This window comes from Myotis myotis, unplaced genomic scaffold (assembly GCF_014108235.1).
Source record: "Myotis myotis isolate mMyoMyo1 unplaced genomic scaffold, mMyoMyo1.p scaffold_m19_p_24, whole genome shotgun sequence".
Taxonomy (NCBI): domain Eukaryota; kingdom Metazoa; phylum Chordata; class Mammalia; order Chiroptera; family Vespertilionidae; genus Myotis; species Myotis myotis.
Genome location: NW_023416329.1, coordinates 636,354 through 654,075, shown reverse-complemented (window position 1 = coordinate 654,075; position 17,722 = coordinate 636,354).

Here is a 17,722-nt window from a genome sequence, read left to right as displayed (position 1 = left end):
GTTTGTTCTAGATCTTTGAAATATGTCTTTGGTATTTTAATAGGTATTGCATTGAATCTATAGATTGCTTTAGGTAGCATGGACGTTTTAATGATGTTGATTCTACCAATCCATGAACATGGTATGTTCTTCCATCTGTTTATGTCTTCCTCTATCTCTTTTTTCAATGTCCTGTCGTTTTCCGAGTACAGATCTTTTACGTCCTTAGCTAAGTTTATTCCTAGGTATCTTAAATTTTTTTGGTGCAATGGTAAATGGGATTGTTTTTTTCATTTCTCTTTCTGTGAGTTCATTATTGGTGTATAAAAAGGCCATAGGTTTATGGGAGTTGATTTTGTATCCTACTGCATTGCCGAATTTATTTATTAGGTCTAGTAGTTTTTTGATGGAGTCTGTGGGGTTTTCTATGTATAGTATCATGTCATCTGCAAATAAGGATAATTTTACTTCTTCTTTTCCAATTTGGATGCCTTTTATTTCTTACTGTCTGATTGCTATGGCTAGTACTTCCAGTACTATGTCAAACAGGAGTGGTGAAAGTGAGCATCCTTGTCTTGTTCCTGTTCTTAGGGGAAATGGTTTTAGTTTTTGCCCATTGAGAATGATGTTGGTTTTAGATTTGTCATATAGGGCTTTTATTATGTTGAGGTATGATCCCTCTATTACCACTTTGCTGAGAGTTTTTATCAAGAAGCGGTGTTGGATTTTGCCAAATGCTTTTTCTGCATTGATTAATATGATTATATGATTTTCATCTCTCAGTTTGTTTATGTGATATATCACATTTATTGATTTGTGGATATTGTACCATCCTTGCATCCCTGGAATAAATCACACTTGGCCATGGTGTGTAATCTTTCTAATGTATTGCTGAATCTGATTTGCTAGAATTTTGTTGAGGATTTTAGCAACTATGTTCATCAAGTATATTGATCTGTAGTTCTCTTTTTTTGTGTGTTTTTCTTTATCTGGTTTGGGGATTAGGATAATGCTGACTTCATAGAAAGAGCATTGAAGTGCCTTCCTCTTGAATTTTTTGGAATAGTCTGAGTAGGATAGGTTTTAGCTCTTCTTTGAATGGTTGGTAGAACTCTCCTGTAAAGCCATCCGGACCAGGGCTTTTGTTTGCTGGAAGATTTTTGATTGCTGATTCAATTTCTTCGGTAGTTATCGGCCTATTGAGGTTTTGTTATTCTTCTTGGTTGAGTTTTGGGAGCTTCTATTTTTCTAAGAATATGTCCATTTCATCTAGATTGCCCTTTTTGTTGGAATAAAATTGTTCATAGTATTTTTTCATAATCATTTGTATTTCTGTGGGGTCGGTTGTTATTTCACCTCTTTCACTTCTGATTTTCTTGAGCCTGGCTAGAGGTTCATCAGTCTTGTTTTTCCTTTCAAAGAACCAGCTGTTGGTTTTGCTGATCTTTTGTATTGTTGTTGTTGTGGGGGTTTTTTTGGTGTCTATTTCATTTATCTCCACTCTGATCTTTATTATTTCTTTCCTTCTGCATATGCTGGGCTTTTCTTGTTGCTCTCTTTTTAACTCTTTGAGTTGTAAGGTTAGGTTTATTACCATTTTTTCTTGTTGTGTTTTTTTGTGTGTGTGAGGTAGGCTTGTAGAGCTATGAACTTCCCTCTCAAGTCTGCTTTCACTGTGTCCCATAGATTTTGGATCATTGTGTTTTCATTGTCATTTGTTGCCATGATTCTTTTTATTTCTTCTTTGATCTCTCTGGTAACCCAGTCATTGTTTAATAGCATGCTACTTAGTCCCCATGTGTTTGATTTTTTTTATTGTTTTTATTGTAGTTGATTTCTAGTTTTATGCCATTGTGATATGAGAAGATGCTTGATATGATTTCTATCTTCTTGAATTTGAAGAGACTTTGCCTGTGACCCAATAAATAGTCTATCTTTGAAAATGACCCATGTACATTTGAGAAGAATGTCTATTCTGTGGCTTGGGGTGAAATGTTCTAAAGATGTCAATTAATTCCATCTGATCCAGTGAGTCATTTAGGATTGATGTTTCTTTGCTTATTTTTTGTTTAGAGGATTTTTCCAATGGTGATAATGGGGTATTAAAGCCCCCTGCTATGACTGTATTGCTGTCAATCTCTCCCTTGATATCCTCCTCCAGAGGTTTTTTTATGTATTTGGGTGCTCCTATATTGGGTGCATATATGTTTACCAGAGTTATATTTTCTTGTTGGATTGCTCCCTTTATTATTATGAAGTGGCCTTCCTTAACTCTTGCTATGTCCTTCACTTTGAGATCTAATTTGTCAAATATAAGTATTGCTACCCCAGCTTTTCCCTTTTCATTTCCATTCACCTGAAAAACCTTTTCCATCTCTCCATCATCAGTCTGTGTGAGTCCCTTTTTCTGAAGTGAGTTTCTTATAGATAGCAGTTATATGGGTCATGTTTTCTTATCCACTCAGCTACCCTATATGTCTTTTGATTGGGGCATTTAATCCATTTACATTTAAAGTTATTATTGATAGGTGCTTGCTTGTCACCATTTTTATTTTTTATGCCTGTGTTCCTTCTTCGTTTCCTATTTTTTTCTTTTTACAGAAGACCCTTTAGAATTTCTTGCATTGCTGGTTTGGTGGTAGTAAACTCCCTTAGTCCTTTTTTGTCTGTGAAGATACTGATTTCACCCTCAATTTTGATTGATAGCCTTACTGGGCACAGTATTCTTGGATTCAGACCCTTCCTTTGCATGATTTTCTATATTTCATTCCATTCCCTCCTGCCCTGATGTGTTTCTGTTGAGAAATCAGTTGCTAGTCTGATGGGGGATCCTTTGTAGGTAACTTTCTGTCTCTTCCTGGCCACTTGTAAGATTCTTATTTTGTTGTTGGTGTTTGTCAATTTATTTATAATGTGTCTTGGTGTCGGTCTTTTGGGGTTCATTTTGTTTGGGACTCTGTGAGCTTCTTGGATTTTTGTGGGGTTTTTCTTCCTTATATCAGGGATGTTTTCTATCATAATTTCTTCAAACAAGTTTTCTATTCCTTGCTCACTTTCCTCTCCTTCTGGAACCCCTTTTATGCAGATGTTGTTTCATTTCATGTTGTCCTAAAGTTCCCTTAGGCTCTTCTCCTGTTTTTTATGGGTTTTTTTCTAGATGTTGCTCTGCTTGGGTATTTTTTCCTACTTTGACTTTTAGCTAACTGATGCAGTCCTCTGCTTCTTCTAGTCTACGGTTGATGCTTTCTATTGAGTTCCTTATAGCAGTGATGTCATTTTTCATTTCTTCTTGGTTCTCCCTCATTTCCTCTTGGTTTTTACACATATTGTTGAATTTGTCTTCCATTCTTTTCAGCCACCTTATGACCATTTCTCTGAATTTTTTTCTCAGATATAATGCTTGCCTCCATTTTGTTTACTTTCTTTTTTGGTGATTCCTCCTTTTCTTTCATATGTGGGCTGTTTCTTTGTCTCCCCATGATCTCTCTTCTCCAGGTGTCTGGTTATGTAGCTCTCTCTCTCCTGCATTGATTTAAAGGCACAAAATACAACACAACAAGGCAAAATGCACAATGCAGTGAACACAAAGGGATTCACAATACTAATAACCCCAAATAAAGGAGACTACCAGAGAAAAGAGAATTAGGGGATAAGGAAAAAAAAGGAGTGCAAAACTGATATTGAGAAAAGGAAAAAAAAGTAAGAGATAAAAGTAAGAGAGTAAAAAAGAAGGGGTGCAAAACTATTTATATGGGGAGAAAACTCCAATAGAACAATAATTAGTCCCAAAAAATGAAAACAATAAATACCCAGAGATGAATGCAAACTACAAACAACAACTAGTAACAAGCGAGGAGACAGAAAACAGAAGAAAAAAAAAACAGAAACAAAAACAAAACAAAGAGAAACAATCTCACAAACAAGCACACACACACAAAAAAATCCAACCAACATTCAAGCAAATAACCATCGGACAGAGAGAAAGCAAGGTAAAACAAAACAAAATCAAACACAAAAACCTATAACAAAAATAAAACCAAACAAGAACACAATAACAACAACAAATAAAGGGGAGAGAGAAAAAAGAAAAAATTTTTGGATAGTGAAGAAAGAGAAGAGAGAGGTGTGTATGGACTTACAGCAGGGGATCAGAAATTAGATATATAAATAGGATGAATTTTTAACAGGGGGTAGAAAGAAGGAATAGGTAAAATCTAAAGCAGGAAGAGGGTAAGAGAAACAGAACAACAAAATGGGAAAAGTGAGGAAGAGAGTGTTGGCATAAAGGTAAAGTTGAGATAGAGTAAAATTATGCTAAAGGGAAAATGAAAATAGAATATAGAACACTAATCCCAAAATAAAATAAAGAGAAAATAAAATGATACTTTTTTTAAAAAAAGGTAAAATAGTGATAGTAATAATACTGATTAAAAATAAAAACATAGCCCGGAGCACTGCAGCCCACCAGGAACGCAGGCTTTTGACCCGCGCCAGCCCCAGGCAAGCTCCGGTGACTCTCTGGTCTAGGCCATCAGCCGGCTCAGTGGCAGGCCTGCTGCCCCCACAGGCCCAACCGGGGACCGCTGCGTGTGTCTGCTAATAGCCTCTGCATCCTTCTTTGTTCCTAGTCAACCCAGTGGATGCAGACTGGTTGGACTGATGCCAAAGCGGGACCTTTGCACGAGTGAGGGTGAAGAAGCTGATTTTTTAACCAGCTCGTCCTTTTCTGACACTAACCTGAAAGCCAATTAGAAATATCCAGAGAGAGGAGAAAATGGCAGAGGTATAAACGGACGTGTCCTGTGCCTTGTCCTGGAGCAGATAAGGGTGAGCAGCTGAAACGGGTAACATACAGCCCGAATAGGCAGAGGATTTTCAGCTGAGAGACTGTCTGCAGCTGGGAAAGACCGAGAACCCCCAGAAAAAAAAAGGATGGTTGGAGACTGCAGCTGAAACCTCTCTCAGTGTGCCAGCTCAGCAGCAGAGACTGCGCCATCTTGGGTGGCTGTTGCTGGCATCCAGAGATCAGCTACTAACCTGGAAACAAGGGATCGCAAGCAGCGTGACTGCGTGAACTCAGATGAGCACTGCTTCTTCTCACAGAAAGGTTAGACTTCCCCTAAAGGTGCAGTTTGCAATTCGGGTTGGAGAGAGGACTGAGCTCGCACGCGCACGGGGCGAAATCTGTGCCCCACAGAGTCCGCAGCCGTTGGGACCAGCGTGACCCGCGAGTGGGGAAGGGGCCCCACAGGGCTGCTGGCAGAAGGGAACACTGGAAATAGGCCCATAGCTGGACTGGATGTAAAAAAGCAGCCTTGGACTTTGCCGGTGTGCCAGCTGCTTGGTGCCAGGGGCGAGTGGGCACGTGGAGACTGTGCACAGACCTGGAAGGTGGAGGCTTACGAATTCGCACAACGTAGCAGGCTCTTGTTACAGTTCCCCTTAGATCCGTGCATTTGATTATTAAACCCAGTGCATGGGATTCCCCAGTTGGGGTCATTCGCAGAGCCTGTGGGGAAGGGTTCTTTTTGGGGAGCCTGGGAAACAGAGCAGGCAGTAACCATTGAAGAACCAGCTCTGGGCAGTGGACTTTCCCAAATCTGTTTCAAGTACCATAGGAAAAAAAAAACCCTACTGATAGAGAGGACTTATAGCCTCGGAGGTCAATCCAGACACACTGCCACCCAGAGGAAGATCCACGAACTGTCTCTTCTGTGATCACAAATAAAGGCAGTCTAGTAAACAAATACAACCTGCCTTAATATCAGAACTGTGGTTTACAGCACGGAGGGACAGTGTATCGCTGGGAAATCCAACACTCTCCTGAATGCTTGGCAAGACTAAGGCGTGACAAAAAAAAAAAAAAAAAAGAGTAGAAGATCTGAAGCACCTTCACTACTGCATATTTTTATATTTTTTTAAATTCTTTTTTCACCATTTCATTAAGAACCTATTTTATTATTTTTTCTTCATCACTTGATTTTACCTTTTTAATTACTACATTTTTTAACCAGTATTATTGCTATCATTTTACCATTTTTTCAAGTGTCATTTTATTTTTTATTTTTTTTTATTTTTCTTTATTTTATTTTGGGATTAGTGTTCTACACTCTATTTTCATCATTCCTTTAGCATCATTTCTCTCTATCTCGCATTTACCCTTAAGCCAAAACTCTCTTCCTCACTTTTCCCCTTTTGTTGTCCTGTTTCTCTTACCCTATTCCAGCTTTAGATTTTCCCTATTCCTTCTTTTTACCCACTGTCTAAATTTCACCCTACTTAAATATCTAATTTCCAATCCCTTGCTCTAAATCCACATACACCTCTCTCTTATCTTTCTTCACTATCCAATTTCCTCGCTCTCTCTCTCTCTCTCTCTCTCTTTCTGTCGTTTTGCTAGTGTTTGCTTGATTTTGAGTATATTGGGTTTTTTTATGCTTGTTTGGGAGATTGTTTTGTTTTTCATTTTCATTTTTCTGTTTTGCTTATTTTTTCTTTCTCTGGTTATTTTTGTGCTTCTGTTTTCCCTTTCCTTGCTTGATATTAGTGGTTGTTTGTAGTTTGCATTAATCTCCAGGGATCTGCTGCTGGAATTCATTAAGATTAGTTGTGGTTCTCTTAGGGTTTTCTTCCCATACAAATAGCCTCTTCCCCATCTCTATTTCATTCTCTCTCTTACTTTTTTTTTTGTCTGTTTGTTTTTTTCTTCTCTCCCTTTTCCCAATCTCATTTCAGCACTCCTTTTTGTTTTTTTCTTTTTCTCTTTAATCTTTTTCTCTTTTTTCTTCTTTAACCCCTAATTCTCTTTGCTCGGGTGGTCACCTTTATTTGGGGTTATTAATATCATGAATACATTTTGTTCAGTGCCTTGTACGTTGTGCCTTGTTGTGTTGTATTTTGTGCCTTTAAATCAACGCAGCAGAGAGAGAACTACATAACCAAACACCTGGAGAAGAGAGATCATGGGGAGACAAAGAAACAGCCCGCATATGAAAGAAAAACAGCCATCACCAGAAAAGGAAGTAAACGAAATGGAGGCAATGGAGGAAAGCAACCTGTCAGAGAAAGAATTCAGAGAAATGGCCATAAGGTGGATGAAAAGAATGGAAGACAAATTCAACAATATATGTAGGAACCAAGAGGAAATGAAGGAGAACCAAGAGGAAATGAAGAGAAACCAAGAAGAAATGAAAAATGACATCACTGATATAAAGAACTCAATAGAAAGCATCAACAGTAGACTAGAAGAAGCAGAGGACTGCATCAGCGAGCTAGAAGACAAGGTAGGAAAATATACCCAAACAGAACAGCTTCTAGAAAAAAAAAATTAAAAAGCATGAGGAGAGCCTACGAGAACTCTGGGACAACGCTAAATGAAACAACATCCGAATAATAGGGGTACCAGAAGGAGAGGAAACTGAGCAAGGAATAGAAAACCTGTTTGAAAAAATAGTAACAGAAAATTTCCCTGATATAGGGAGGAAAAAACTCACACAATTCCAAGAAGCTCACAGAGTCCCAAACAAAATGAACCTGAAAAGACCGACGCCAAGGCACATAATAATTAAATTGGCAAACACCAACAACAAAGCAAGAATCTTAAAAGCAGCCAGAGAGAGACAGAAAGTTACCTACAAAGGATCCCCCATCAGACTAGCGACCGATTTCTCAACAGAAACACATCAGGCAAGGAGAGAATGGAATGAAATATACAAAGTCATGCAAAGGAAGGGTCTGAACCCAAGAATACTGTACCCAGCGAGGCTATCAATCAAAATTGAGGGTCAAATCAGGAGCTTCACAGACAAAAACGGTCTACGGGAGTTTATTACAACCACGCCAGCAATGCAAGAAATGCTAAAGGGTCTGCTGTAAATAGAAAAAATAGTAAACAAAGAAGGATCGCAGCGGTAAAGAACAAAAATGGCGACTACCAAGTTTCTATCAATAATAACTTTAAATGTAAATGGATTAAATTACCCAGTCAAAAGGCATAGGATAAATGAGTGGATAAGAAAACATGACCCATATATCTGCTGTCTACAGGAAACCCACCTCAGAAAAAAAGACGCACACAGACTGATGGTGAAGGGATGGAAAAGGTTTTTCAGGCCAATGGAAGTGAAAAAAAAGCCAGGTAGAAATATTTATATCTGACAAATTAGATCTCAAAGTGAAGGACATAAAAAGAGATAAAGAAGGCCACTTCATAATACTAAAGGGAGCAGTCCAACAAGAAGAAATAACTCTGGTAAATATATATGCACCCAATATAGGAGCACCCAAATACCTAAGAAATCTTCTGGAGGAGATCAAGGGAGAGATTGACAGCAATACAATCATAGTAGGGGACCTTAACACCCCATTATTACCACTGGTCAAATCCTCTAAACAGAAACTCAGCAAAGAAACATCAATCCTAAATGACTCACTAGATCAGATGGAATTAATTGACATCTTCAGAACATTTCACCCCAAAGCCACAGAATATACATTCTCCTCAAGTGCACATTTGTCATCTTCAAAGATAGACCATATATTGGGTCACAGACAAAGTCTCTTCAAATTTAAGAAAATTGAAATCATATCAAGCATCTTCTCAGACCACAAAGGCATAAAACTGGAAATCAACTACAACAAAAACAATCCAGAAAAATCAAACACATGGAGACTAAATAGCATGCTATTAAACAACGACTGGGTTACCAGTGAGATCAAAGAAGAAATAAAAAACATCATGGCAACAAATGACAATGAAAACACAATGATCCAAAACCTATGGGACACAGCAAAAGCAGTCTTGAGAGGGAAATTCATAGCTCTACAAGCCTACTGCAAGAAACAAGAAACAATGAAAATAAATGACCTAACTCTACAACTCGAAGAGTTAGAAAGAGAGCAACAAAAAAAGCCCACTGTTAGCAGAAGGAAGGAAATAACAAAGATCAGAGCGGAGATAAACGACATAGAGACCAAAAAAAAAACAGTACAAAAGATCAACAAAACCAAGAGCTGGTTCTTTGAAAGGATAAGCAAAATTGATACACCTCTAGCCAGGCTCACCAAGAAACAAAGAGAGAGGACCCAAATAAACAAAATCAGAAATGAAAGAGGAGAAATAACAACAGACCCCATAGAAATACAAAGGATTGTTAGAAAATACTATGAACAACTCTACTCCAACACACTAGACAACCTGGAGGAAATGGACATATTCCTAGAAAAATACAACCTTCCAAAACTTAACCAGGAAGAATATAAAAATCTCAATAGGCCAATAACTATGGAGGAAATCGAAGCAGTAATCAAAAAGCTTCCAGCAAACAAAAGCCCGGGGCCAGATGGCTTCACAGGGGAGTTTTACCAAACATTCAAGGAAGACCTAAAACCTATCCTCCTCAGACTATGTCAAAAGATCCAAGAGGAAGGAACACTTCCCAGCTCATTCTATGAAGCCAACATCACCCTAATCCCAAAACCAGATAAAGACAATACAATGAAAGAGAATTATAGGCCAATATCCCTCATGAACATAGATGCCAAAATCCTCAACAAAATCCTAGCAAATCGGATCCAGCAGTACATCAAAAAGATCATACGCCATGACCAAGTAGGATTTATCCCAGGGATGCAAGGATGGTACAATATCCACAAATCAATAAATGTGATACATCACATAAACAAATTGAGAGAAAAAAAACCACATAGTCATATCAATTGATGCAGAAAAAGCATTTGACAAAATCCAACACCCTTTCTTGATAAAAACTCTCAGCAAGATAGGAATTGAGGGATCATACCTCAACGTAATAAAAGCCATATATGACAAACCCACAGCCAACATAATACTCAATGGGCAAAAACTAAAACCATTCCCCCTAAAAATAGGAACAAGACAGGGATGCCCCCTCTCACCACTCCTGTTCAACATAGTACTGGAAGTACTAGCCATTGCGATCAGACAAGAAGAAGAAATAAAAGGCATCCAGATTGGAAAAGAAGAAGTAAAACTGTCCTTATTTGCAGATGACATGATACTGTACACACAGAACCCTAAAGACTCCATCAAAAAATTATTAGACTTAATAAATGAAGTCGGCAATGTAGCAGGATACAAAATTAATGCTAAGAAATCCATGGCATTTCTTTACACCAATAGTGAACTTACAGAAAGTGAAACTACAGAAGCAATCCCATTTACCATTGCACCAAAAAAATTAAAATACCTTGGAATAAACTTAACTAAGGAGGTAAAAGACTTATATGCCAAAAACTACAGGACGCTGAAAAAAGAGATAGAGGAAGACATAAACAGATGGAAGAATATACCATGTTCATGGATTGGTAGAATCAACATCATCAAAATGTCCATACTACCCAAAGCAATTTATAGATTCAATGCAATCCCCATTAAATTACCAATGGCATATTTCACAAATCTAGAACAAACGTTCCAAAAATTCATCTGGAATAAAAAAAGACCCCGAATAGCTGCAGCAATCCTGAGAAAGAACAAAGTAGGTGGGATCTCAATACCAGATATCAAACTGTATTACAAAGCCACTGTTCTTAAAACAGCTTGGTACTGGCACAAGAACAGACATATAGATCAATGGAATAGAATAGAGACCCCAGAAATCGACCCAAACCACTATGCCCAATTAATATTCGACAAAGGAGGCGAGAGCATACAATGGAGTCAAGACAGTCTCTTCAATAAATGGTGTTGGGAAAATTGGACAGATACATGCAAAAAGATGAAACTAGACCACCAACTCACACCATACACAAAAATAAACTCAAAATGGATAAAAGACTTAAACGTAAGACGGGAAACCATGAAAATACTAGAGGAATCCACAGGCAGCGAAATCGCAAACATATGCCGAAGGAATTTCTTCTCTGATAATGCTCCTAGGGCAATGGAAACTAAAGAGAAAATAAACAAATGGGACTACATCAAAATAAAAAGCTTTTGCACAGCAAAGGAAACCATCAACAAAACAACAAGAAGACCCACTACATGGGAGAACATATTTGCCAATGATACTACCAATAACGGTTTAATTTCCAACATTTACAGGGATCTCATGAAACTTAACAAAAGGAAAATAAACAATCCAATAAAAAAAATGGGCAACGGACCTAGATAGACACTTTTTGAAAGAGGACATACAGAAGGCCAAAAGACATATGAAAACATGCTCAAAGTCACTAATTATACGAGAGATGCAAATCAAAACAACAATGCGTTATCATCTCACACCTGTCAGAATGGCTATCATCAACAAATCAACAAACAAGTGTTAGAGAGGATGTGGAGAAAAAGGAACCCTTCTGCACTGCTGGTGGGAATGCAGACTGGTGCAGCCACTGTGGAGAACAGTATGGAGCTACCTCAAAAAACTAAAAATGGAACTCCCATTTGATCCAGTGATCCCACTATTAGGAATATATCCCAAGAAACCAGAAACGCCAATCAGAAAGGATATATGCACCCCTATGTTCATAGCAGCACAATTCACCATAGCTAAGATTTGGAAACAGCCTAAGTGCCCATCAGCAGATGAGTGGATTAGAAAACTGTGGTACATCTACACGATGGAATACTATGCTGCGGTAAAAAAAAAAGGAACTCTTGCCTTTTGCAACAGCATGGATAGAACTGGAGAGCATTATGCTAAGTGAAATAAGCCAGTCAGAGAAAGATAAATACCACATGATCTCACTCATTTGTGGATTATAGAGAACAACATAGACTGATGAAAAGGGACAGACCCAAAGACTGAGAAACAGCAATCAGGCTATCAATCCCCAGAAGGAAAATAGAGGAGGGCGGGGATAAGGGGAAGAGATGAACCGAAGGACTTGTATACATGTATATAAGCCAAACCAATGGACATGGACAACAGGTGGATGGGAGCATGAGTGTGCGGGGCGGGGGGGGGGGGGGGGGGTTGGAGGTTAATGGGGGGGATGAGGACACATTTGTAATACCTTAACTAATAATAATAATAATAATAATAATAATAAAAAGAAATATCCAGCATGCACACACTGGTAGTTCTCCTCAGACCCCATCTAGCCAAGCATCAAAAACTGAAATTGTCTCGCCCTAGCTGATTTGGCTCCGTGGATAGAATGTCAGTTGAGGACTGAAGGATCCTGGGTTTGATTCTGGTCAAGGACACATACCTTGGTTGTAGGCTTGATCTCTGGCCTGACTGGGGCCTCATGCAGGTGGGAGCCAATCGATGTGTCCCTCTCACATTGATGTTTCTCTGTGTCTCTCCCCCTCCCGTCCACTCTGTATAAAATAAAGATAAAAATAAAACTGATATTGTCTCACTGAAAAAAAAATAAAAATATAATAATTAAAAAGGTAAAATCAAGTCAGGAAAAAGAAAAAAAAATTAGTTTCTTAAGTAAAAGATGAAAAAATAAAAATGAGCAGTAGTGAAGTCATTCACTTCCTTTACTGTACTGTTTGTCACGCCTGTTTCCTGTAAGTGGTCAGGACAGTATTGAAGTTCCCTGTGTTCCACTGATCCTCTTATTGTGAGCCACAGTCCTGATGTTCAAGCAGGCTGTGTTTCTGTGTTTCTTAGATTCCTTTGTGTTTACACAAGGGTCAATTTGTGATTCAACCCCTGGGTGGCAGTGTTTCTAGATTGACCTCTGTGGCTATAAGTCCTCTCTAGCCAGTATTTAGCTTTTGTTTTCCATGTTGCACTTATACTGGTTTAGGGGAATGGATTGCCCCAGAGCTGGTTCTCTGATAATTACTCTCCACTCCGATCCCCAGGTTCCACAGAAACAACTTTCTCCTGCAGTCTCTGAGAGTGTCCCCAATTGGGTGATCCTATGTACTGGGCTTAGTAATCAACAGCAAGGATTTAAAGAGAAAAACGGAGCCAGAGTAAGTGCGCAAACTCACGACTTTTACCCTCTGGGACTGTGCGCTTTTTCCCTCTGGCACTAAGCAGCCGGGTTACTGGTAAAATTTCAGGGTGCTTTTTTGCACCCAGTCCCGCTATGGGCTGAGTTTTAGAGTTCCCTTCTGCCAGCAGCCCTGCGGATCCCCTTCCACATTCGCGGATCATGCTTGCCCCAAGGGCCGCGGGTTTTTGTGGGGCACAGACTTCCCCGAACCTCTAGATCCAGTTCGTGCATTTCTCTCTCCTGCCTGGATTGCAGACCTCACCTTTCCCTTGGTGAAATCTGACCTTTCCGTGAGAAGGTGCAGAGCTCCTCCAAGTCCGTGTATTCCTGCTGCTTGAGATCCGGTGTTCCTGGGTTAGCAGCCGGTTGCTGGGTTTTGTGGTTGTATAGTCCCGGGATGTATAGCCTTCCTATAACAGCCACTCTCCCCTTCAAAATGGTAAGCTGGTCGCTCCAGGAGAGATTTCAGCAGCAGTGGCGGCTGCCCAGTCACGGGAGCCTGGTCCGGCAGTCCCCAACAGTCCCTTGGAGTATAGCTGTCCCTCACCCACAAATATACACTCCCCATACATCCACAAACTCTCCTTTCATTCTCTCCCTCTCACACTATCTTGCAGCCTGCCTTCCTGTGGGCAGCCATCTTTCGAGAGAAAATAATTTTTTATACTGACTAAAGTTAGAAGAAATGGCATGACTATTAGAAGAATAAGTTGCTGCAACAATTGTGGCAAAGAATTTGGATGCTGAAAGTGTTTATGTCAGGCACACCAATCATAGCTGTGATGGGTGCCACATCAACTGAATGAAAGACAAATGGAAAACCTAAAAGTCATTAGTAAAATGTTACTTCTACAGCATGAAAGAAAGTCTGTTTTTGCATCAAATTGTGACTGGCGATGAAAAGAGAATTTATTTTGAGAATCCCAAAAGCACAAAATCATGGGTTGACCCAGGTCAACCATCAACATCGACTGCAAGGCCAAATCGCTTCGGAAAGAAGACAATGCTCTGCGTTCGGTGGGATCAGGAAGGTGTGGTGTATTATGAGCTTCTAAAACCAGGTGAAACCATTCATACTGATAGCTACCGACAACAAATAATCAATTTAAACCACTCTTTGATTGTCAAATGACCAGAATGTGCCAGAAGACACGGCAAAGTAATTTTGCTTCATGATAACACACCATCACACATTTCAAAACCAGGTAAAGACACGTTAAAAGATCTTGCCTGGGAAGTATTAACTCACCCACTGTATCCACCAGACCTTGCTCCTTCAGATGACCACTTGTTCTGATGGACGGCACATGCACTTTCTGAGCCGCACTTCAAAACATATGAAGAAGTGAAAAATGGGATCTCTGAATGGTTTGCCTCAAAAGAAGAAAAGTTCTATTAGGACGGTATCCACAAATTACCTGAAAGATGGGGGAAATGTGTAGCTAGCGATGGACATTACTTTAATGTTTCTCTTGAAATTATCGTGTTTTCTTTGATTACAAAATCCGCATTATTAATTGGTACACCTAGTATTAGCGCAGTTGTTTTGGGATGGGTAAGTTTACTAATGTTTATTTTTGCCTCTCTATTTACCATCTTTTCCAAATATTTTAATGAGCATGCATTCATTTTACATTGAAATCTTTACCAACAAATTTTTAGAAGCAGAGAAGAGTTAGAAATTAGAAGCAGAATTAAACCTCTTCAAAATGCTGTTGCTGAGACATGAAGACATTAAAGCACCTGATGGTGTGTTTCAGTGGTTATAAAGATCTTTGTATCTGGGCCAAGGAGATGATTTACACCACCTGCTCCAGAAACTTCCATTAAGCGCAGGAGGCAGGGACAGGCAAAGCTCTAAGGAAGGCAGGAGAGGAACCTGCCACCAAGAGGAAAGGAATATGACTAATGCCACACACATGCCTGCGTGCCAGGCGACAGACCCCGCATCTCCGAGGACAGTCCCTGAGGGGGTGCGGCACGGGCCTCCTCCCACTCGCTATGGGGCAGTTATGTTGGAAAGACTCCCAAGCCCTCCCCCCCCCTTGGCATTTATGAGGGAGAGCAATCATGAATTTATCTTAAGTTTCCTTGTATCATTGGTCTTCTGTTGATCTTTATTGCTACACTTACTACCCACGACACAAAGTAGATTTTTAGTTGCTTGGGGCCAAATGGTCTACTTGGTGTGTCCTGGGACTCTACTCCCAGGCGAAGGGTGATTCTGAGAAGGCTTCCAGGTGGGAGAGGTCAAACACTGGCCAAACACTGACCGCGGCTCTGTCAGCTCCCCCCGCCCAGTCCTCAGTGGTCATGACAGCCCAGCAGAAGGTGCAGTCACAGCGCACCCCCATCTCGGACACAAGGACATGTTATCTCAATCCAGGGGGTTATTTTCACATAATTCTATTCTACTTTCTCAGTCTAGTCTCTTACTTAGTTCAGACTGCTGCTTGCACGAGAGACCTGCCCTCGCTCTTACCACTGAGTACGTTTATTTTCTGCTGGGTGGGTTGTGTTCTTCTTTAAATATTTTATTGTATTATTTTGTCTGTCAATTACAGTTGACAGTGAATATTATTCCAAGTGTACAGTACCCTGGGTTATTCCTCGTTCTTCTAATATTCTCCCCGGTTGCTGAGGTTCAATTTCAAATAACATGCAGCGTCGCACTATGCAGCATTGCCTGGTTCAGTTCCAGGTCATGCTAGGAAGTCACGACTACCACACATTCCCCACTACATCCCTGAGGCATTATTTTGGCAAATATCTGTGGGTATGTACAACATAAAGGCAAGTACTAGTAACTAGGCCCTTGTTTTCAAGAAATAGGAATAATTAAATACATAGAAAATGAACAAATCATCAAATAAATAATGTAAGATAAAAAGATTAAAGACTTGCATAAATACTATGAAGAAAATAATAGGTGTGATGAGATAGAGTAGAAAAAATTACAGCTGAGCTGAAGGATGGGCTGAACCAGCCATGGAAGTTGCTGGGCTAATTCGGAGCTTTTTCAGATGAAGCTAGAGTTCCTCACGCCCTGTGGGTGCCAGTTTGAACTCTACAGTCAGATTGTTGATACTGACCTTGGCCTGCTCTTGGCTTCTCCCGTCCCCTTTGAGTTCGCAGCATGCCTGGTAGCTATGAAAGTTATGGCTACCCTGAGTATTATTAAGAGGAGCTGACTAAAGAGTTGGGGACAACTATTAAGATAGAACATTCTCTTATTCCCTCAGCAATAGTTCTCAAACTTTAGCAAGAATTGTATGAAAGCCAGGTCACTACTCCACTCCACTCCCGGGGATTCTGATTCAATATTTCTGGGCAAGAAAGGCTAAAAAAAAAAGTGGCACTACATCCAACTGAAAAGCTTATACACAGCAAAGAAAACCACCAACAAAATAAAATGGCAACCTAAGAATGGGAGAAAATATTTGCAAACCATATATCTGAAAAAGAACTAATATCCAAAATATATAAAGATCTCACACAACTCAATACCAAATAAAACCCCAATCTGATTTAAAATTGGCAGAAGATCTAAATAGACATTTTCCCAAAGAAGATATTCAGATGGCCAACAGGTACCTGAAAAGAGGCTCAACATCACTGGTGACCAGGGCAGTGCAAATCAAACCACAGTGAGACATCCCTACACACCTGTCAGAACGCCGTCATAAAAAGGACAAGAAATAACCAATGCTGCTGAGGATGTGGAGAGAAAGGGACACTGTTCGTTGCTGGTGGGAATGTAAGCTGTCACTGAAAATCAGTGTGGCCACTCCTCAAAAAAAATAAACATTAAAAAAAAGGTGCTCTATGATCCACTCCACTTCCGGGTATGTATCTGAAGGAAGTGAAGATACTATGGCAACGAGATAGCTGCTCTTCCCCAAATGTTCATTGCAGAATTAGTCACAGCACCCGCAGCATGGAAACAACCCAAGCGTGAATCAGTAGATGAATGGATAAAGAAAACGTGATGCACACACACACACACACACACACACACACACACACACACACACACTGGCATGTCACTCAGCCACAATAAAGGAAACCCTGCCATTAGCAACAGTATGGAAGGACCTTGAGGGCACTAGGGAAATAAATCAGACAAGAGAAAGACAAATACCACATGAGGTCACTGTATGTGGAATCAAAAACAAATTGGTGGTTGCCAGAGGCAAGGAATGGGGGCGAATGTGAGTAAAGGGGCAGACTTCCAGGTATAAATACCTGAGGCCTGAGGTGTGGGGCATGGCATGGTGACCATAGATAATAATACTTTCTTGTATATGTGAAAATTGTGAAGAGAATAGATCTTAAAAGTCCTCATCATAAGAAACATGTAACTATGTGTGGTGGTAAGTGTTAACTTGAGTTATTATGACTGAAAGGTTCTGAGTAAGCCGGGTCGCTCACCTATGACATGAGGCCATAATGTATCAAAAGAATTTATTTCAAGCACCTGGGTGCAGGTGGGCTGAGTCCGGCCCCTGAGCTCCCCTTGTGTCTTGGGAAGGCCCCAGCCACGCTCCGGCTGGCTGAGCTTCTGCTGGACTCGAGACATTGGCTTGGGCCCTAGCCTTCCTCCAGACGGGTCTGGTTCGTGCCCGTGACTGGATAGTGGGCCTCACCTCGCCTTGCCTCCTCCTGCATCAAGGCCAGGCATAGATTCACGGGTCAGTGGCTTCAGTCTGTTTTGCTCTGTCCAGACTGTGCTGTCATTTGGGTTTGGAGCCAGGCTCCGGGCTGATACTGTCTGGCCAGCCCTGTGGAAACCCAGAGCTGT